Source organism: Eupeodes corollae, chromosome 2 (genome assembly GCF_945859685.1).
Source record: "Eupeodes corollae chromosome 2, idEupCoro1.1, whole genome shotgun sequence".
NCBI classification, from domain to species: domain Eukaryota; kingdom Metazoa; phylum Arthropoda; class Insecta; order Diptera; family Syrphidae; genus Eupeodes; species Eupeodes corollae.
The window spans coordinates 59,083,375-59,107,437 of NC_079148.1; the positions used below are offsets into that span (position 1 = coordinate 59,083,375).

At 37.5% G+C, this 24,063-nt stretch overlaps 1 protein-coding gene across 4 annotated transcripts in view; it reads right to left on the reverse strand.

The window, feature by feature from the left end:
- The window catches only part of LOC129946406 (flotillin-2), a 393,620-nt gene that overhangs the window by 368,115 nt on the left and 1,442 nt on the right, over positions 1–24,063 (reverse strand). The window lies entirely within an intron of this gene.

The window sequence follows — 24,063 nt, forward strand, 5'->3', positions numbered from 1 at the left end:
TTAGTACTGACATGAATGAACTCATAAGTTAAATTATGTTTTAAAACCACAAACAAACAAAAAGAACTTACAATTAATTAAAAATCAAAAACTCGTTCATCATTAAAAAACATTCTGACAAGATTATTTTGTCGTCAAACATTAATTTCAATTACCAACCAGTCTTTGCCTTCCTAAATGACGTGCTATTTATCCTCCTTAACGGTTATGTATTTTTTTTTGTATCTATAGACCAAGACGTGTTAAATTTTTAAATGTTTACTCAACTTGTCATCGACATTAAAATGAGTGCACCTTGGGCGTTGAACGTTGATGAGTAAACAAGCAAGCTTCTTTAAACAAAACGTCTTTGCTATTGTTAACACCTATGGTATATTAAATTGACAGATATCGACGAGCGGCATAAGTAGTTATAATTCAGTAATTCAGTTTAAACCCCTGAAAACCCGACCTATGACAACTATTTCATTTTTGAAAACGAATAATACAAAAAAGTTCAAAAAAACAACAGAAATTCTGACACAGTTTCAACATGGGAAAAAAATAAGAAAAGGTAAGTTGATGAATAATTTATAAGAAGATATTTTATTTTTCCATCAGATGTTGAATTTGTGTATCAACAGTTAAAATAGCTTTAATATGGAATGAGAACTTAATGCTAAATATCAATCAGTGATAGCTACCAGGTATTTTTGCTCATTTATTTTGGGTTATCATTTTTTTTTGCTAGTTTTGGTGTTTTCTTCTTTAATAAATTAAATATTCTCTCCCAGAGTTCATTGCTATTCATTATGAAAGTATTAAATTGTTTTATGTACACTTAAAAAAATAATGGATAGTTTTAGCGGTTTTTTGGCAGCTTCTCTTTGTTCTTTAACTTTTTGTCTACTTTCTATTCTTAGTAACTTTATTTTGTTTGCATAAATTTCATCATATTACTAAATTATCGAATCAGCAACATTTTTTATTTGTTTGGTTTGTTGGTAGTCTAAAAAATCATGGAAAGGGAAAGGGATCGCCAATTTTATTTCAATATCGATTGTTTTAGCCAACAAAGCCAGAATCTTTTCTCTTTGAAAACAAAACAACACAAATTTAGCTAAATTTTACATTCAAATTATTTTAAAATGAAAGTGCTAGCTCGACAGACTTTCTGTGTGGAAACGGTGAGTTACTGAATTATTTGATTAAAATGCTTTTCAAGTCTCTTTTAAAAAGTATTAAACTTTTAAAACCCTCCGAAAAATTCCTAGCGGATGGATGCAGCCAAAAGCAACTTAAACCTGCACTGTTTAAAAAAGGCAGCCAAAAAGAAACTTTAAACTTACTTACTTAAGGTGGCTCTACAGTCCGGGGTGGACCTGGGCCTCAACCAACATGCGTCTCTCCAGCCAGCTCGGTCCCTAGCTAGCTGTCTCTAGTTTCGCACGCCAAGTTGGTTGAGGTCCTCTCCCACCTGGGTGCGCCACCTGAGTCGCGGTCTTCCTCTACTGCGCCGTCCCTCGGGATTGGATTCGAAGACCTTCCGGGCTGGAGCGTTGATGTCCATCCGCTCTACATGACCTAGCCATCTAAGCCGTTGGACTTTAATTCTGCTAACTAGGTCAGTATCGCTGTACAGCCCGTACAGTTTGTCGTTATATCATCTCCTCCATAGTCCATCTATGTGTACGGGACCAAAAATCACCCGAAGAATTTTTCTCTCGAAGCATCCTAAGACGCTCTCATCTTTCTTTGACAGGGTCCAGGCCTTAGCGCCATAAATGAGAACTGGGATGATGAGTGTTGTAAAGATGGTGATTTTAGAAGCTCGAGAGAGGACTTTACTTCTCAATTGCCTTCTAAGTCCAAAGAAGCAGCGATTTGCAAGAGTTATTCTTCGTTTGCTTTCAGCGCTGGTGTCCTTAACTACCTCAAAGTTATAGCTGTCCATGGTGACGTTTTGTCCAAGACGTCGTTGTTTAGTGTCCTTTTTTGATGACAGCATATACTTGGTCTTGCCCTCATTGACCACTAAACCCATCTTCTTTGCTTCCGTCGCAATGCTCAAAAACGCTCCACTCACATCACGCTTTGATCTTCCAATTATGTCAATATCATCTGCGTATCCGAGTAATTGGATGGACCTTTGGAAGATTGTGCCTCTAGTGTTGACGGTTGAGTTTTGCACAATTCTTTCCAGAACGATGTTGAAGAAGTCGCATGACAGTGCATCGCCTTGTCTAAAACCTTTTTTGACATCAAATGCATCGGTAAGATCTTTTCCGACCTTGATAGAGCAGCGTGCATTCTCCACCGTCATTCTGCACAAACGGATAAGTTTAACAGGGATGCCAAAACTTGACATTGCTCGGTAGAGCTCTTCCCTATAGATGCTGTCATACGCGGCTTTAAAATCGATAAGGAGATGGTGGGTATCGATTTGAAGCTCCTGGGTTTTTTCCAAGATCTGCCGTAGTGTGAATATTTGGTCGATAGTGGTCTTTCCTGGTCTGAAGCCACACTGATAAGGACCAATCAGGTTGGTGACGAATGGCTTCAGACGTTCACATAATACGGCAGAGAGGATCTTATACGCAATGTTAAGGAGACTGATGCCTCTGTAGTTGGCGCAGTTTAGAGGGTCTCCTTTCTTATGTATCGGGCACACTATGCTGAGATTTCACTCATCGGGCATACTTTCTTCCGACCATATTTTGCAGATGAGTTGGTGCATGCTCCGTACCAAGTCATCGCCTGCTGCTTTGAATAGTTCGGCAGCGATGCCGTCAGCTCCAGCAGCTTTGTTTGACTTAAGTCTAGATATAGCTATCTTCACTTCGTCAAGGTCGGGTAGGCGGAATTGTTGATCTGCGTCGCCGAGGTTGAGTGGTTCTATCTCCCTTACACCGGAATGCTCCGTTACACCGGAATTCAGTTCGTCATCGCCGTTATATAATATGGAGAAGTGATCTTTCCATATTCTCAGCATCGACTGCGGTTCTACTACGATGTTCCCCTGATCGTCTTTACAGGCTTCGGTTCGTGGCTGGTACCCTTGGGAGGTTTTTTTTACCTTTTCGTAAAATTTACGAACCTGATTCCTGTTGTGACATCTCTCTATCTCCTCGATCGCGCACTTCTCATTCTCTCTTTTTTTCCATCTAAGAAGCCGGTGTTCCTCTCTCCTCTTCTGCTCGTAGAGCTCGCGAGCAGCTCTAGTCCTTTTGTGCAGCGCCGTTTTGTATGCCTCTTGTTACGCTGCGTGAGCTTGCCGGCATTCGTCGTCAAACCAGGGGTTTCGCTGTGGTGGCCGTGTGAAACCTAGCACTTCAGAGGCGGCATCTCTGATGGCTGCAAGGCAATGTTGCCACTGGTTTTCATTGCTTAATGCAGAAAAAATAGGACTCCTTAAGAGGTTATTAGAGACTCGATCGGAAAAGGACATGGTAGTCTCTTGCGATTGTAGCCGTCTAACGTCGAATCTTCTCACAGTACTTCCTTGTTTTGGCTTGGATCGGGATATCCGTAGCCGTACCTTGGCTACAACGAGGTAGTGGTCCGAGTCAATGTTGGCCTCTCGGAATGTTCGGATATCCTGGATACTGGAGAAGTGTCGTGCGTCGATCGCAATGTGGTCAATCTGGTTGACGGTTGATTGATCAGGAGATTTCCATGTCCCCTTGTGGATATTGTGATGCGTGAACTGCGTACTAGCTACCAGAACGTCTCGCCCCGCAGCGAAATCGACCAGCCTGAATCCGTTGTCGGAGGTGGTGTCGTGCAGGCTGTATCTCCCGATTATCCCACCAAAGATGTCTTCTCTTCCTAGCTTGGCATTAAAATCTCCTAAGACAATTTTAATGTCATAGCCAGGGCACTGCTCATATGTCTTGTCCAAGAGCTCGAAGAATATGTCTTTGGTGCCTTCATCTTTCTCCTCTGTTGGGACATGCGCGCATATTAGGCTTATGTTGGCGAATTTAGCCTTGATGCGGATTGTCGTGATGCGCTCGCTCACAAATTATTTGAAACTCAAGACTTTTTGCCTGAGCCTAGTTCCAACAACAAATCCTTACTCAAATAGACGCTGTCTTTGTTCTCTGTAGCAGTCGCCGTAGTAGATATCGCAGTCTTTTAGTTTGCGTTTGCTCGGTCCATCCCATCGCACTTCTTGGATGGCTGTAATATCTGCCTTGCAGCAGTTTAGGGCTTCCGCTAATTGTTCGGCTGCACGTGGTCTGTTAAGGGAACTAACATTCCACGTACATATCCGAAGTTCGTTGTGTTTATTTCGTTTGCGTGGGTTGTCAACAGTGAATCCGTCCGTATCCGAGGCTTTTTCAAAGATAAGAAGGAATTTTAATTGATTAGCCTAAAAAGAAGCTTTTCATCGTACGTCTCCAGCTTCTTTCCTTTTACTTTTCTGCTCACATTTTAAAACCCTTTTCCGTTTTTCAATCGTGAAATTATGTAATAGCCTGTGAAAGGGCTTCGTTGCACAAGTTTTGCTTTTTCTCGTACTGATTTACCGTCCTGGCTATGCAAAAGACCAAATATATAATTTTCAAAGACGTTTACTTTGATTTTCGTGTAATTAGTGAAAATACCTTAAATTTAAGTAATAGTCTTCCGTATCACAGTTACAGAGGTACTAAAGTGTAAAAACAGCTAATGTCCAATTATGTGTAAGTAGTTTTTGTTTATTTAATTTATTTGCTTATTAATAATTTGAAATGCAGTTTTGTTTATTTAAACTTAATTTGAATTTGAATATGTTATAAAATAATGATTAAGTTCATTTTACTTCTATGCATTCTCTTGGAGAAATTACATTGCGAAAATTTACATTCCCTTTGTCCGATTAGTCGTGGGAGCCACTGTACATAGTTCAAGTTTTCAAAGATGTCAAGTTAGATATACTATAATATCAAAACTAAACATTCAAACAGATATACCTTACTTTCAATCTTGATGTAAAGCTTAGCTCACTTTACTTATTAATTTACTACATCATAAGTGTCTCAAGCTATATTCAATGGAACTCTGTGCTGTTTATCAGATGACTCACTCACCGTTCTCATGACCTTTTGCTGCGTCCTATACCTTCCCTGTCTCATCAGTGTTCTTCAAAGAAAAAAAGAAACAAAAACAACAAGAAAACACTAAAAAACTATATAATCAACGCTTCCCCATGTTAAGCGGCCATTGCACCGCCTTAGACTATTTAAACGAGTAATCAAAATTGTCACTGCTGCTCTAGCTAGGTAACATAGACAAAGAGTAATTGCTTACGTCAAGTTGAGGAATCTACTTAACTTGATGATGAAATTAAAAGTTGAAAATAAAAAAAACTAGAAAGCAACCCCAACGCAACCAAGAACCAAAACCCAAAGAAACCCAACCGCCCGCCATTGCAATAGCCAAGCAAAACTAACATCCTTTCTAGTAGGAGGCAGTGTTAGTGTTCTATATAACGTTCAATAGCATCAAAGCAAAGTATGACACATTAAACCCGTCAGACTTCCCCGAGAGTGACTAAGGATATGTACTTACGTCTATGTATGCATATACATCAGCTTGTGTTTGTGTGTTTGTATATGTATAATATATATCCTTAAGCCTATAAGAGCACTAAAAGCACCCCTTAAAAAATGCGACTTGTGCAAAATATAGTGTAAATCACGATGAATCTAGTATAACGGTATATTTTCGCTTTTTTAATCTACGAAACAGCATATGCGAACAAGTGCAACAGGATTTTTTTTTAATAATAATTGCTATGCATGCACAGCACATTATTTATGTGTGCAGAGGCAAAGTACAGTAATATAGTGAAAGCAATGACGCTGATGGGGCTCCTCGGTCCTAGGAGATGAAAAATAAAAACTAAATAGGAGTTCCCATTTTTACACAATCGAAAAATTCCAAAAAAAAAGAAAAGTAATTAATGCTGTTGTGCGGAAATAAAATCTTTGGAATTATTACTTTATACATCAAAAATACAATTTTAGGAAATATAGAAATAAACGCAGGACGACTCGAAATAGAAATCCTAGAATGTTCCTTTCATAGACACCATAGAGGTTTTGTTACAGTAGTCAAAAGTAAACTCAATGTTTTTTAAGCTTAGTTTTCATGGGGTATATAAGGTTAATATTATTTCTTCTGGTTTCTGGTTTTTGTGTACAAGTTCCTAGAACATTTCAAAGCTCAAATTTTTGTTTTAGAAAACAAAACTACAAAAAATCAGCAAATCCTAAAAAAATTACAAATTAAAAAAATGTGTTCACAGTAATGTTCAAATGGTACATGTGCATTCAAGAGGACTCAAGCGTCCACAGGTTTTTCTCAAAACCAACCTCTGTCTATCAAATCCTACTCTCACCTCGACGGGGTGAACATCGGGTGCCTAGAACCTCAACTGGAGATTGGGTTCCAACCCCAGTGGAAAGTTGTTGGGGGCAGCAAACGAGAGAGGGGGAGAGGTGTTCCCACTAAGGCACCTCTCTTTATCCAGACGGCAGCGGAGGAATTCCCGAGATGGAATCAACGGTGGCGTCTACAGTTCCAGTAAGGTTGAACTACTTAGTGAACACCTTATAGGGCTTCTTCGACTTATTCGGAGCTCAGGCCTATAAGGAGCGGTTTTATCCGGCTCCCCATCCTTGGAGTTATACTTAGGATCAGGCCCTCCAGGTTGGGGGTTGTGCCGTGTCGGGGTGACTTCCTGGCCACGTAAAAGCTTTCATAGTTGCGAAGCACCAACAAGCCTCGGATACGGACGGATTTACTGTTGACAACCAACGCAAACGAATTAAGGACAACGAACTTCGGATATGCACGTGGAATGTTAGGTCCCTTAACAGATCACGTGCGGCCGAAGAATTAGCGGAGGCCCTAGACCGCTATAAAGCAGACATCACCGCCATCCAGGATATACCATGGGATGGGCCGGGCAAAAAGAGGATGAAAAACTGCGATATTTACTATTGTACAGCGCTTATTTGGATGCGGTTTCGTCATTGCAGCCAGACTTAGGCAAGAAGTCTTGAGCTTTAGGTGCATCAATGAGCGCCTCATGACCATACGCATCAAGGCTAAATTCGGAAACAATAGCCTGATATGCGCGCACGCCCCCACAGAAGAGAAAGACGACAACACCAAAAATATGTTCTTCGAGCTCCTATAGACAAAACATATGAGCAGTGCCCTAGCTACGATATTAAAATAGTCCTTGGCGATTTTCATGCCAAGCTAGTAAGGCAAGACATCTTTGGTGGAATAATCGGGAAGAACAGCCTGCACGACAAAACTTTCGACAACGGATTCAGGCTCATAGATTTTGCTGCGGGGCGAAACGTCATGGTAGCCAGTACGCGTTTTTCACACCTTAACATCCACAAAAGAACTTGGACTTCTCCAGATCAATCTACCGTCAACCAGATTGATCATATTGCGATCGACGCCAGACACTCTTCCAGCATTATGGATGTACGAACTTTCCGAGGAGCTAACATCGACTCGGACCACTACCTCGTTGTAGCCAAGGTAGCACTTCGGATTTCCAGACCCAAGGCAAAACAGGGAGGTGCTGGGAGAAGGTACAACGTCGAACGGCTACAATCGTCAGAGATCGCCAAATCCTTTTCCGACCGAGTTACAAGTAACCGCTCTCGAAGTTCTCTGCCGCCAACACAATGTTGCAACATTGCCAAGACGCAATCAGAGAAGCCGCCTCTGATGTGCTGGGTTTCAAACAGCCACCCACAAGGAACCCCTGGTTTGATGAGGAATGTAGGCAGGCAAATGCAGCCAAACAACAGGCACGAGGCGTTGCATAAAAGGACGAGAGCTGCTCATGAGCTCTATGAGCAGAAGAGTCGAGAGGAACGCCGACTTTTCAGAAGGAAAAAGAGAGGGCATGAGAAGCGTGCGGTCGAAGATGTTGAGAGGTTTAAGGGCAGGAATGAAGTTCGAAAGTTTTATGAACAGGTGAAACGAAATTCACAGGTACATAAACCTAGAACCGAAAGCTGCAAAGACGAAAGTGGAAACATCATAGTGGAACCGCATTCAATCCTGAGGATATGGAAGGACCATTTCTGCAGACTGTATAACGGCGACGACGAGCTGAATTCCGCTGTCAAGCAGGATGATCCATTCAACATAGACGACGAAAGCCAACAATCCCGTCCTCCCGACTTGGTAAGTAAAGATTGCCATATCTAAGCTGAAGTCTAATAAAACTTGAAGCGGATGGCTTGCATGCCGAGCTCTTTAAAGCAGCTGGAGATAAGTTGGTTAGGAGCATGCACCAACTTATCTGTAAGATATGGTCGAAAGAAAGCATGCCCGATGAATGGAACCTCAGTATTGTTTGCCGGATCCTGAAAAAAGGAGACCCTCTAAACTGAACCAACTATAGAGGAATCAGTCTACTTAACATCGCCTATAAAATCTTCTCTGCCGTAATATGTGAACGTCTAAAGCCCATCGTCAACAACCTGATAGGTCCTTATCAGTGTGGTTTTAGACCAGGAAATCCACAGTTGATCAAATATTCACCGACGTCTTGGTCAAAACGTCACCATCGACAGACGTAACTTTGAGGTAGTCAACGACTTCGTCTACCTAGGCTACGCTGTAAACGCAGAAAACAACACCAGCGCCAGCGCTGAGATCAAATGCAGAATAACTCTTGATAACCGCTGTTTCTTTGGACTAAGAAAGCAATTGAGTGGTAAAGTCCTCTCTAGCGGGACCAAAGTGTTGCTATATAAGACCCTTATCATCCCCGTCCTGCTATACGGTGCAGAACCATGGACTATGACAAAAGCGGATGAAAGCACCTTGGGTCGCTTCGAGAGAAAAGTTCTTCGTGTGATCTACGGTCCCGTATGCATCGAAGGGGATGGAACGACGAGTTGTAAGGGCTGTTAATTGACGTAGACTTAGCCAGAAGGGTAAAAGGCCAACGACTAAAATGGCTGGGTCACGTAGAGCGCATGCTCTGGCCCGGAAAGTCTGTGAAACCACACCCACAGGACAGCGCAGTAGAGGAAGACCGCGCGGTGGGTGACCCTTTAATTCAATGTTATTTTAACTGGTTTGTGTTTTCCTGATGGATGAATTCGACGTCTTCCACATTTTACCGAAGAATTCAACAAATAAATTTGCACATACGTACATATATGTAGAATTCCGAGTTCACCGTTTTATGTTCCTTTAAAAGTTATGGTGGCCAAATGTCTAACTATGGCAAGTTAACAGGCGACCGTTTGTTAAGACGTGTTTCGAGCATCAACAACCTTTGTTGAAATTCGTTTATCTTGAAACGCCCATTCAAAGAACACTGTATTTAGTTTGTCATTGACATAAATTCTGAGACTATATTGTGATTTTTGAGCTTACACCATTGAATTTCTTGAACATTTCTTAACACCAATGAATGCTACACTGTTTTTGAGCGAGTGTTTTTATAACATTTTAATGCTGGGCATACTTATTTGTTTAATGTAGCCCGCCTCCGTCTTCCGGTATGTTTCTTTATCTTGTATTACCAGATTTGCTTCCAGAAACATAATTGATTTTCGACGACTTCAGTGCTTCAAGATAGAGCTACACACCAAACGTGGATAATCCTCTACTTCGAAAGTATAAGATATCACTTTATTTCTTTATTTTTTGTGAAGAAAAAAGCTTTCACCTGGTTATCAAAAGAATTTGTAGATAGTAATTTTCAATAATTACAAACTTTTTGGTTGCAATGTCAAAAACAGTATTTTTCTGGACTAACAATCCTTCCCGTAGTACCCGCAGCTTGATGGTTAGTGCGTAAGACTGTCATGCCAGAATTCTTAGGTTCAAACCCTGCCTGTGCCATCTAAATTTTTCTTCTCGGGTACTGCCTCTTGCGAGGAATTTAAAAATCCTCGGATTCGCCTTGAAACTGTAGGTCCCCTCCATCTCTGACAACATTACTCAAACATAGGAATGGTTGATAGTTATAAGTCACTAAGCCCTAGTTCTCAACGGACTGTATCGTAATCTTATTTATTTGTTTAACTATACTTCCAACTTTCTAAAAACGTTTCTTTAATTAGGATAACATTATAAGACAGCTGGTCAATCAGGAACTAGAAACTGGCCTTATCCTCAAGTCCCAATTTAAATTAGCTGGTCAGCTGACGTTTTGATACAACTAGACTTGACTTGATAGCCAATGAAATTTAAAGTGGCCTTGATTAGAAATAAAAAGTTGCCTTGATTAGAAGACAATTCTTTGGCAGCTGGCCCTTCATAACGTATGAACCTGGCTAATGTATTTAAAAGTGGGCTTAAGTTTTTTATAATTTTTCAAGTGACGCCATAATGTCACTTCTATTGATTCTAAATTTAAGCTAAGATTTCAATTTAAATAAACTTAAGGCAGCACATACAGTTGTGTTCAAAAAATAGCAGTGCTCTTCAAATAAAACAAAAAGGCCTTCAATATCAACGTAATAATATATTTCATTAAACTACTAACAACAAACTGAAATATTTTATTCATAAGAACATCGATTTTTAACCATTAGCTTTGTCACAGTAAAAACCCATGAGATAAATAGGCCCGACCCCGTAATATGAAAAGAAAGCCCATATCATAACTTTTCCTCCACCATGCTTCACTGTTATTATAGTGTACCGTGGATAGTATCCTGCATTTTAGGGTCTTCTCACATATTCTCTACGACCATTGGACCCAAAAAGGACGACTTTGCTTTCATCGCTCCACAGAACATTCCTCCATTTCACTTTTGCCCAATCTCTATGCGCTTTAACAAACTCCATTCTCTTTGCCACATGCCTTTTCGTCAAGAATGATACCTTGCGTGAACTTCAGGCTGGTAACTTTTCTTATAAAAGACGTTTTCGTAATGTTACAGCGCTAACAGACAGTTGAAGTCCATTTCTTGTTTTCTAAGAGCCTATGGAAGGGTTCTGTTTTGCTAACTGAACAATTTTTCTTTTAGTAGCCATCCTTTTTGGGCCTCGCGTTTTCGGTTTATTTGCCATTTTAAGACGTTACTGACTATTTTTGGTGAGCAGCCTAAGATGTCTTGAATATTTTGGTAGGTTTTTCCCTCCAAACGCCGTCTCATTGTTTATTTTTGAGCTAATATTTATTAATTTTGTATATACTAGTATGTTACAAATACCTAAAACTTTAAATAGTAAAATATTTACTATTTACTAAAAAAAAAAAGAGGGTGGGATGCGACCCACACTGATAACTTCCCATCCCGTCTGTCGATTTGTCTTGCTTAAAAGTTTGTCTATATGTACTCGTATCAATTTTTAACAAATTCGCTAACTATTTTTCGCCAATATTTTTAATTTTTGAAAAGCTATTTGAGTCGAAAGTAAATTTTTACCAAGTTTTAGTATTGTTTTTTTTTTTTAGTTTTATTTTTTGTAAAAAAAAATTTCAATTCGATTTTTTTAAAATTTTACTGAATGTTGGAAACAATATTTTTTATAAGATAAAATTAGTTTGAAGCCAATAGCTACAATTTTTGAAAAGATATTTGAGTCGAAAATCAATTTTTAACAAACTTTTATACATTTTTTTTTAGGTTTTTATTTTTTGTAAAAATAACTATAAATTCGATTTTTCTCAAACTTTGTCCTAATGTTGAAAACAATATTTCTTATAAGTAAAAATTATAAGAAGCTATTAGCTCAAATTTTTGAAAAGATATTTGAGTCGGAAATCATTTTTAAATAACTTTTGTTAATTTTTTTCGGTTTTTAAATTTTTGTTAAAAAACTGTCAATTCGATTTTTTTCAAAATGTTACTGAATGTTGAAAACAATATTTTTTGAAAGATAAAAGTAAATTAAAGCAAATATCTCAAAGTTTTGAAAAGATATTTGAGTCGAAAATCAATTTTTACCAACTTTTATTAACTTTTTTTATTTTTTTTTTTAAAACTGTCAATTCGATTTTTCTCAAAATTTTTATAAGATAAAATAAGATGGAAGCCCAAATTTCAAGTTTTTGAAAAGATATTTGAATCGATATTCATTTTTTACCAATTTTGAGTAATGTTTTTTTTATTTTTTATAAAAAAAAACCTGTCTATTCGGTTTTTCTCAAAATTTTATCAGATGTTAAAAACATTATTCTTCGTTGCACAAAATTGTTTTGGAGATAAAATCATATTTAAGTCTTAAAATTTTGGAGGTGACAATTTTTTTTTTAGTTTTTTTGATTTATAAAAAAAAAACCGTTGAATAGAATTTTTTTATAAAATATACTTGTTTGGTATGACGTTACAGTTTATTATAAAGGGTGATTTTTTTGAGGTTAGGATTTTCAAACATTAGTATTTGACAGATCACGCGGGATTTCAGACATGGTGTCAAAGAGAAAGATGCTCATTATGCTTTGACATTTCATCATGAATAGACTTACTAACGAGCAACGCTTGCAAATCATTGAATTTTATTACCAAAATCAGTGTTCGGTTCGAAATGTGTTTCGCGCTTTACGTCCGATTTATGGTCTACATAATCGACCAAGTGAGCAAACAATTAATGCGATTGTGACCAAGTTTCGCACTCAGTTTACTTTATTGGACATTAAACCAACCACACGAATGCGTACAGTGCGTACAGAAGAGAATATTGCGTCTGTTTCTGAGAGTGTTGCTGAAGACCGTGAAATGTCGATTCGTCGCCGTTCGCAGCAATTGGGTTTGTGTTATTCGACCACATGGAAGATTTTACGCAAAGATCTTGGTGTAAAACCGTATAAAATACAGCTCGTGCAAGAACTGAAGCCGAACGATCTGCCACAACGTCGAATTTTCAGTGAATGGGCCCTAGAAAAGTTGGCAGAAAATCCGCTTTTTTATCGACAAATTTTGTTCAGCGATGAGGCTCATTTCTGGTTGAATGGCTACGTAAATAAGCAAAATTGCCGCATTTGGAGTAAAGAGCAACCAGAAGCCGTTCAAGAACTGCCCATGCATCCCGAAAAATGCACTGTTTGGTGTGGTTTGTACGCTGGTGGTATCATTGGACCGTATTTTTTCAAAGATGCTGTTGGACGCAACGTTACGGTGAATGGCGATCGCTATCGTTCAATGCTAACAAACTTTTTGTTGCCAAAAATGGAAGAACTGAACTTGGTTGACATGTGGTTTCAACAAGATGGCGCTACATGCCACACAGCTCGCGATTCTATGGCCATTTTGAGGGAAAACTTCGGAGAACAATTCATATCAAGGAATGGACAGGTAAGTTGGCCACCAAGATCATGCGATTTGACGCCTTTAGACTATTTTTCGTGGGGCTACGTCAAGTCTAAAGTCTACACAAATAAGCCAGCAACTATTCCAGCTTTGGAAGACAACATTTCCGAAGAAATTCGGGCTATTCCGGCCGAAATGCTCGAAAAAGTTACCCAAAATTGGACTTTCCGAATGGACCACCTAAGACGCAGCCGCGGTCAACATTTAAATGAAATTATCTTCAAAAAGTAAATGTCATGGACCAATCTAACGTTTCAAATAAAGAACCGATGAGATTTTGCAAATTTTATGCGTTTTTTTTTTAAAAAGTTCTCAAGCTCTTAAAAAATCACCGTTTATAAAATTTAATTCAAGTCTCTAGCGTTTTTGGTTCGTAAGATATTTAGGGTTAACCAAAATGTTCACCTTTTTTTCAAACTGCTATGGTAAAAAAAAAACCACCCACGCAATTGTCTTGAGAGCCCTTTCTGCCTTATTATCTGTACAACAAAATGTATTTGAAATCGATATCTCTTCTGGTTCTTGAGCTATGGAGGACGAAAAAAACGTCGCGAACGTACGGACGTACGAACGTACGTACACACGCACGCACAGACATCTTTTTAAAAATCTTTTATTTCGACTCTAGGTACCTTGAAACGTGGAGAAATGTCAAAATTTTCAATTTGGACCCATTACATTCCTATGGGAAGTTAAAAATAAAGTTTTAACCCTTTTAATTATAAAATCAAAAACACTGCTATTTTTTATGATCACTCTATCCAGAGAGTTTGAAATAATGGGTGTTTACTGGGAAAAGTAGGGTATAACTTCAAGCTAAAAGTCTCTAATATGAAAACGAAAGACCGTTAGATGCAAGTAACATGGTATTTTTTTTTTTTGTAATAATTTCCGTTCTTAAAATATTTGACAATCTAATAAAATGTGATCAGCACTGCTACTTTTATGAACACAACTTTACATACATAGGTAATTGTTTTTTGCAGAAGTTAATTTCGAGTCTTTTCCCCTAAAAAGTTAAAATGACAAAATTATTTTGAAAAACAAATTAAACAAAAAAAAAACAATGATGAGACTACGTATATTTTTAGCAACACATTTAACCACATTAATGCACACTTGCTCAGTCAGTTACAAACTTTGGAAGAAAAGAATGAGGATGATAAAATATATAATAATTTATAACCACAGGTATACAAATACCTAAACCAAAACTTTTTTTGACTGTCCAGAGTTGGCTTTTTTATAAAAATTGATTTTTTGTCAATTTTTTAATGTTGTTCTTCAAAATAAATTGTACGTCTTTTTTGTAATTATTGCTTAACATTTTTCTTAGTACCTAATTGTTGTTACTTTTTAAACTAAGATTGGATTTCGTCTACATCATTATTATGAATTGAATCTTTTTATATGAAATGCTTTAGATTTGTATTGTATGCTAAAAAGCAGCGTTACAGCCTAGACTGTCTTCCTTGCACGTATCATCTATCTCGATACTCTTGGTTAGCTATTTTTAGATTATATGCAGTACTCGCGCAAGCGTAACTACCGGCACTTTTTTTCAATTTTTAAACTTTAAATATAAAGAATTTTGAAAATGCACCTTTATTCACCTTCAGACACGGACCACCTTAAATCCTTACAATTACCAACCAACAAAAATCTATTACATTAGCAACCCTTATAAAGTTAAGTTGGTGGTAACTACGATGGGTGGACAGGAAACAGACACGTAGGTATACAGCAAATTTATTCGTCATTTTATTTTACATAAAGCGTAGCCATCACGTCAACCCCTTCACGGGAATCAGACAAGGACGATTAATGAAAAAAAACCCACAAACAGCCTAACAAACTTATTGAAATTGTGTTTTGCATCCCTTGTGAATTATTATAATGACTGTCCATGACCATCTCCTATTTCTGTCCTATTCATATTTTGGTAAAATCCAAAACAGGGGTTTCGTCGTCCGTCGTTATATTGTGACGTACAGAAATCAAGTTGATGACGACGATGTGGGCGAGGGGGGTTATTTTTCAAATAAATTCTATTTTGCCAACTTTCAACTTGAAGATACGTTCTTTTTTTTTCTTCATCTGCTTTGATTTTCATTGGCAGCATAAGAGAGTTGAGTCGAGTCTCATGGTGTGTATTTAAAACTGATGAATTTCTCGAGGGGATGAAAAAAATATGACTCATCTTGGGTTGTAGGATTCGTGTTGTTGTCGATGTTGGTGTTGTACAGTTTGGTTCAGTTCGAAATCAATTCAGATAATGATATGAAGCAGACGGGTCCGGCCATCCTATTGCTATTGCATCTTAGCCAAAATAAGAGGGGTTGATGAACTCATTCAAATTTGTAAATCATGTTATGTTTGTCTTTCTGTTTTTCTGAATGTGTGTGTGTATTGGTTGGAATAGAAAATGGGATAATGTATCGTTTCGTAAGAAGAAAGTCCTATTGATGGGAAATTCTTTCAGGATACTCTTATATATGTACATGTGTATATACACCCCACAAGTTTAGTTGTATGTATGTTCTGTTCATACATATTATAGTGACGCCAGGAATTATTCCAGACGAGATAATAGCACTGAGCAAAACCTTATAGCGTACTTATATTCCACCCTCTGTATATTTGTAGATAGGTTTAGGCAAACTTCGAATTTATTTTTTGAGAGAAGTCGATTTTTTGAAGATTTAAACTAGTGAGGAAATTAGAAATATCTCTAACCAAACTTTATTTTGAAATTCTCAATGTCTCAATTAATTCTTAAATGAATAGCATTGTTTTTTTTTCTACGATAATTAAGTCAAGAAGTGGGGAATTGGGATTTTCAGTAATTTAAGGAAAAGTTCAAAAATTGAGTTATATTTTCCTCATACATATAAAAGAAATAAAAACAAAAATTCGCCCTTGTAAAAAATATCCTCAGTCTGAATGATGGTATCTCAATGTGACGTTACTACTCGTCATAACTTCTTGCTGTCTTTGATATCATTTGGAAGGGTTGTTGGTTTGCCGGATAAGAGAGCTTTTTGCATTAATATTGTTAAGAATTAGAAACTTTCTTTTAAAAGTTTTCTGGAAATGTCTCATGCAGTAATTGAATTGTTTCACGGGCTGTATGACATGTGGCACCGTCTTGTTGAAACCACATATTGGACACATCAATATCATCCAATTTTGGCAGAAAGAACTGTGTAATCATGTCGCGATATCGAGCACCAGTAACAGTCACTGCTTGATCAGCACCATTTTCAAAAAAATATGGCCCAGTTATGCCTCCAGCCCAAAATCCACACCATACAGTCACGCGTTGTGGATGCATTTGTTTTTCGACAATCACATGTGGGTTCTCCGAACCCCAAATGCGACAATTTTGGCAATTGACAAAGCCACCAAGATGAAAATGTGCTTCATCGCTTAGGATGATTTTGCTCGAAAAATCAGGGTCCATTTGTTGATGTTCAATAATCCATTCAACGAACTCTCTTCTCTGTCCATGGTCATTAGGCTTCAATTGTTGTGTTAATTGAATTTTTTTAGCATGAAGACACAGATCTTTGGTGAGTGAGTATACGCTGTAGAGAGGTTCTTGAAATTTGCAATTCTTGTCCACGACGTCGAATTGAGGTTCCTGGATTGTCAAAAACACTCTCACGCACTGCTTCGACATTCACATTTAAACGGCTTGTTTTTGGACGGATCCAGTCTCCATGAATTTTTCAATTAATCTCTTCACAGTTGACGAAGTTAAAACACTATTCCGACCATATTTTGTATGAAATTTTCGAACTGCAGCAGCCAAGCTTTCACTATTTTTGAAATATTCTTTAATAATGAAGACACGTTGTTCTATAGTGTAACGCTCCATTTTTAATAACCCTATACTGTTAGCTGTCAAATTGTTTTTTTTTTCAGAGTTGCCAACACTTCACTGTACAAATGGCGGCAAATTCAAATCTTGCGTTAATTTTGGGACACCCTTTAATTGAAGAAATGTAAAAGATAACCATCTTGTTAGATATACACTGCGGGTCATAGGTCATAAGGTTAGAAGCAGGATTTTTTGAGAAGTAAAATCGATATTTCTCCCGTTACATAATGGATTAAAAAAAATAACTATGGTTAATGAAAGACTATTTTGTTAACAACACAACATACTCGTACATTTTGGGTATAGAAGAGATTAAGCTAACTGAACTTCTAAGACAAATTGTTAATTAAGTCTAGAATATGCGAAAATAAATCGGGTCATTAGATTAGAAGCACATAAAATAAATAAAAATAAATTGCAGTTATTCATATTTTGTTTAAGTTTTTTTTTTTATTAAATATTTTATAATGTGTGCTGCCACCAGCCTTTAAAATAACTTCAAAAATTCTATCTTTTATGGATTTATAGAGAGATTCCAAGTAGTCCAGTGAAATCTCACTCCAGGCGCTTCCTTGTCAGCGTATTGCTTACTTCCCTTACGTGTAAGCCAGCCCCACACATTTTCCATTATGTTAAGGTCCGGGGAATATGGTGGCCAAGGCAGCAAGTAGATGTTTTGGTTTGCAATGAAGGATTTTACCTCTCGGGCTGTGTGTATCGGAGCGTTGTCCTGCTGAAAAATCCATGAAATTGGTCCAAAAAGCTCGGTTATTTTGGGGAATACTGATTCCAGCAAGGCTTTGTAGGTTTTTCCAGTCATTTTACTATCCTGGACTACCAAGTTTATAGTGCCATAAAACGAAATTGAGCCCCAGACCATAACACCTCCTTCTCTGCTATGGTGACGGTTTAAAACCGCTCCTCTTTCCTCATGTCATGGAAATAATGATTGTAACCATCTGGCCCATCTAGGTTAAATTCTTTTTCGTCGGAAAAAATAACCTTCCGCCAATCACTTGTAGTCATTGAATTCTGCACATCCCAGCTCATGTGATCTTTCGCAAAACACAAGCTGCTTCTTCCTTGCGTCATTAAGTGGTGGTTTTTTTTAAGCTTCAAGCGTTTTTTGTGTTTAGCATTGCGGATCGTGCGTTTGACAGTCAATAAGCTGGCCTTAACATTAGCTTTATCCCTAATTTTAGCTGCCGATAAAGATGAATTTGACGCTATTCTAAGTTTATTTCGCGTTTCGCGAAGTGTTAAGGCAGAGGAAGTGTTTCCTTTATAATTTTTTAGATACGACAATGGATTTTTTAAATAGTTACTGACACAATGATCACTTCGATTTATTTTTCGAGCTATAGCACGGCATGAAAGACCTTCAGAGTAATAAACATCTATTCTTGCCATTTCCTCCACTGTCAAACATTTTTTCTTGCCCATTTTTATTACAACTCAATAAACAACAAATAATTTATGAAATGCACCGTTTATACCGAAAATAAAATGAATTCACTTCACAAGACAACGTTTATATGTTAACTGCTTCTAATCTTATGACCCGATTTATTTTCGCATATTTTCGACTCAATTAACAATTTGTCATAAAAGATCCGTTAGCTAATTCTCTAATATTCCCAAATTTTACATTTTGTTGTTAACAAAGTAGTCTTTCATGTACTATAGTTGTTTTTTTCTAATCCACCATGTAACGGGAGAAATATCGATTTTACTTCTTAAAAATGCCTGCTTCTAACCTTATGACCCGCAGTGTACTTGTACATTCTTTACTGTATGCGATTTGACTTTTTTCTAGAATTGAAATATTTGAATAGAATAAGGTTTTTGACATTAGCCGTGTTTTTTTGGTATTCCATATATAGTACAGTGAGAAATCGCCAAAAAAAACGAACCGCAGTAGTCCGGTTTTTATATTTGAAAGTTGATACGATTAAATATTTGCCAGAAACAAAATAGCGATACTTAGACAAGGGATGAAATGGTGTAAGCTGATTTTTGATAGTTGACTATAAAAATCAAGAAAATACGTTTGTGTAATGTAAAAGTCGATTTCAAATTTTTAACCAAACAATTCGACATAAAATAAAAACTTTAAGAAGGGGGTTTGTTCGTAGACTACTACATTAAAATGTGGTGTTGAAGCCAGCTTGAAGCTCGCCTCAATTCTTTATATACCTGAATCGAGTTGAAATGAGCTTGATTCGGCTCAATTCCAGTCGGGGATCGGAGTCGGGTTTAATATTTGTGAAGAAAAACCTAAGTGGAGGAGTTGGTTTATCAGATAATGCAATATGGTCTGTTTATTTGCATGTTTGTGTACAAAAAATATAGTTTTCTTTTAATCAAATTAAAACAAAAAAAGGTAGCATAGGCTTTTATGATGCTGAACTACTCAGTTCTCTATTATTTAACACGAATCAAACTATCTCACTTGCACTTCATAAGAAACATTGAAACGCCATTATAGAAAGTGCTGTCAAACTTAATCATATTTCAATCTTCTTGTGCATTGGAAACACCAAAAAGTTTTATTTAATCTAAACCTTTGGTGGAATCATAGCAAAACTTAATTATTTTTTCTATTGTTTTCTCTTGCAAAATAAGCCCAGTTAGTCCATTTTCATTAACAAAACTAAATAATATCAACAAAAAAAGATTGATTTGTTTCCCCAATAGAAAACACATGATTCCAAATGCACAACTACTCAACGAACACTGCCATCGAGATACAAATGCAATATCAATCATACCAACATTTGAGAACAAAATCACATAAGATACATTCGAGACTCGTATGAATATTAAAAACCCATCCGTAGTAAGATTTTACTTTAACTTTTATTGGTAGTATTCATACTGCGGATATTGTTTTTGCTATTCGTGTAAAATACTACTATATTATTGATAGATTTTTCAACAAAACACGGGTATTGTCAACTTATACACGTTGAAAGTCATGTTATTTCCACTGGTAATGGATTTAATTCACTTTATCATTTAGGAGGAAGAAATTACATGGTATCAGCTTATGTAAGGGTTATTAGACATGACAAGGTAACACACATGGATTACTGTTGCTCAAACAAAAACGATAATAGATTATGAATTCACAAGCTTCTTCTTACTTCCATTGACTTGGTTTTGAATGTTAACTAGCTTAATGCATGTTTAGCAGTAGCACTTGTTGATGTATGTATGTCTTTTTTCGAGGATTCATTTCAAAACTGAGAATCCCTTCTATTAAATAACACAAACAAAGTTAAGCGCCAATCTATGTTAATGACGTTTTTGATTCAAATTGTTTATATCATTTTCTGAGAATACAATTTTCATTCATAACGCTGTGTATGTTGCCAATTGCCATGAATTCGTTTCAATTAAATTCTTTGAATTGTTCTAATTGCTTGTTATAAGAATGAATCATTTCTAGTGTATCAGCTGTATTGAGTACGAATTTCCATCACCATCACCAATATGCATTAGTTACAACGTTCAGCTTTTTTTTACTGCACTGCATGTTTTCAAGTTCACAAATAGATAAATAATCTCAATTTAAAACACTCGTTTACTTATCGCTTCATGTGCTATGAGGGCATCTACAATTTGTTTTATGATGTAAACATAATATGTATATTTTATATTATTTGCAATAAGAATAAATCAGTGACAAGTAATAAACTGAAAGTGAAGAGGCTATGGAAGTCAGGGGATTAACCAAGAGTGTTTTGAAGTAGCAAATTCTTGATTTTTATAATACGTAACGAGTATAGGTAGATACCGATTTGGCTAACGATGTTTGATGACAATAAGTTCAGATTTTTTAATTTTCCGATAAATTGGGACACAATTTAAAGTTTTAAAAAGGTTTGACTGGTAAAAATGGTGAACCTAATTATGTGAGAGACGAAATACCATTATTCACTTTTCTTATTTAGTACTATGCTGTTGCTGATCATTTTGGAAATTTCAATAAACTTTGCTTTCATTTTTCATATTTTTTCTCGTTCATGCCTACCCCCCCTTTAACCCGGATTTTATTTAGGTATAAAGAATTTTGTATTTTCATTTGATTGAATTATTTCTACAAATAGCATCTTCCAATTAATTTGTCCATGAAACAACCATCAGAGAAAAAAAAACATCCTTCATATCATCCATAAACACAGCAATTGAAAACAATTAAGATATCCTGACCGGAAAGATTGGCAAATCTGCAAATGTGTTTGGCTCCTAAATGTCCACTTTTTGGCATGACGAAACACCCAGCAACAGTAACAAACAGCTATACTATTTTCATTTTTATTAAAAAAAAAATAAAAAAACAAAAATGAATCGTATTCCACCCTTATTCTTGTGTCGGCTTTTTGGTAAGTTTCCTATTTTGTTTTCTTTCTTTTTTGTTTTATTTTTTCCTGTTAAAATCTTAATGCAAATTCGGATTTGGCAAAATTATACAACACTCAGGTGCAAAATAAACCTTCTTTAGATTGTAGGAAAGACTTACATACGGGATTATTTTAAATCAATTGCAAGAGACTGCCATGTCCATTTCCGATCGAGTCTTTAATAACCTCTTAAGGAGTCATATGCTTCCTGCATTAAGCATTGAAGTGCGCGCGATCGAGGAGATAGAGGGATGTCACAACAGGAATGAGGTTCGTAAATTTTACCAAAAGGTAAAAAAAACCTCCCAAGGGTACCAGCCACGAACCGAAGCCTGTAAAGACGATCAGGGGAACATCGTAGTAGAACCGCAGTCGATGCTGAGAATATGGAAGGATCACTTCTCCAAATTATATAACGGCGATGACGAACCGAATTCCGCTGTAAGGGAGATAGAACCACTCAACCTCGGCGACGCAGATCAACAGTTCCGCCTACCCGACCTTGACGAAGTGAAGATAGCTATATCTAAACTTAAGTCAAACAAAGCTGCGGGAGCTGACGGCATCGCTGCCGAACTATTCAAAGCAGCGGGCGATGACTTGGTACGGAGCATGCACCAACTCATCCAAATATGGTCGGAAGAAAGCATGCCCGATGAGTGGAATCTCAGCATAGTGTGCCCGATACATAAGAAAGGAGACCCTCTAAACTGCGCCAACTACAGAGGCATCAGTCTCCTTAACATTGCGTATAAGATACTCTCTGCCGTATTATGTGAACGTCTAAAGCCATTCGTCAACAAACTGATTGGTCCTTAACAGTGTGGCTTCAGACCAGGAAAGTCCACTATCGACCAAATATTCACACTACGGCAGATCTTGGAAAAAACCCAGGAGCTTCAAATCGATACCCACCATCTCTTTATCGATTTTAAAGCCGCGTATGACAGCATCTATAGGGAAGAGCTCTACCGAGCAATGTCTAGTTTTGGCATCCCTGTCAAACTTATCCGTTTGTGCAGAATGACGATGGAGAATGCACGCTGCTCTATCAAGGTCGGAAAAGATCTTACAGATTCATTTGATGTCAAAAAAGGTTTTAGACAAGGCTATGCACTGGCATGCGACTTCTTCAACATCGTTCTGGAAAGAATTGTGCAAAACTCAACCGTCAACACTAGAGGCACAATCTTCCAAAGGTCCATCCAATTACTCGGATATGCAGATGATATTGACATAATTGGAAGATCAAAGCGTGATGTGAGTGGAGCGTTTTTGAGCATTGCGACGGAAGCGAAGAAGATGGGTTTAGTGGTCAATGAGGACACTACCAAGTATATGTTGTCATCAAAAAAGGACACTGAACGACGACGTCTTGGACAAAACGTCACCATGGACAGCTAAAACTTTGAGGTAGTTAAGGACTTTGTCTACCTAGGCACCGCTATTAATACAGACAACGACACCAGCGCTGAAATCAAACGAAGAATAACTCTTGCAAATCGCTGCTTCTTTGGACTTGAGAAGTAAAGTCCTCTCTCGAGCTTCTAAAATCACCATCTTTACAACACTCATCATCCCAGTTCTCATTTATGGCGCTGAGGCCTGGACCCTGTCAAAGAAAGATGAGAGCGTCGTAGGATGCTTCGAGAGAAAAATTCTTCGGGTGATTTTTGGTCCCGTACGCATAGATGGAAAATGGAGGAGAAGATATAACGACGAACTGTACGGGCATTACAGCGACACTGACCTGGTTAGCAGAATTAAAGTCCAACGGCTTAGATGGCTAGGTCATGTAGAGCGGATGGACATCAACGCTCCAGCCCGGAAGGTCTTCGAATCCAATCCCGAGGGACGGCGCAGTAGAGGAAGACCACGAATCAGGTGGGGCACCCAGGTGGGAGAGGACCTCAACCAACTTGGCGTGCAAAACTGGAGACAGCTAGCTACGGACCAAGCTGGCTGGAGACGCTTGTTGGTTGAGGCCCAGGTCCGCCCCGGACTGTAGCACCACCTTAAGTAACTGTACAACAACGACCAGATCAGTTCTATTAAGCTTATGGGGTAATTTGTAATTTGATACCCTGTTCTGCATACCCTACCTACCTATGTATCTGTCTAGTGCTTATCGAATCGAAACCCAACGAAAGGTGGTTTGCTTAATTTGCACCTCACTTTTTTTTGATAAATCCCCGCGAAACAAGGAAACAACAAAACAGGTAGGTTAGGTACTTTATATATAAGTTGTTCCTTTTTTTTTTGTTAAACGCACATAATATACATTATTGTATATATGTATGTACTATGTTCTCACCTACACACACACAAGGACAAAAGCACATGGTAAAAAAGGGAATAATCATTTTGTTTTTGCAATTTATTGATTTTCCTTTCTTTAACGCGTGTTGAAGTTGAGTTGAATAAAAAAAAAAGAGACAAATTGTTGAGACTTTTCCGTCCCAAAAAAATGAGCAAAAGGTGCAAAAGGTAC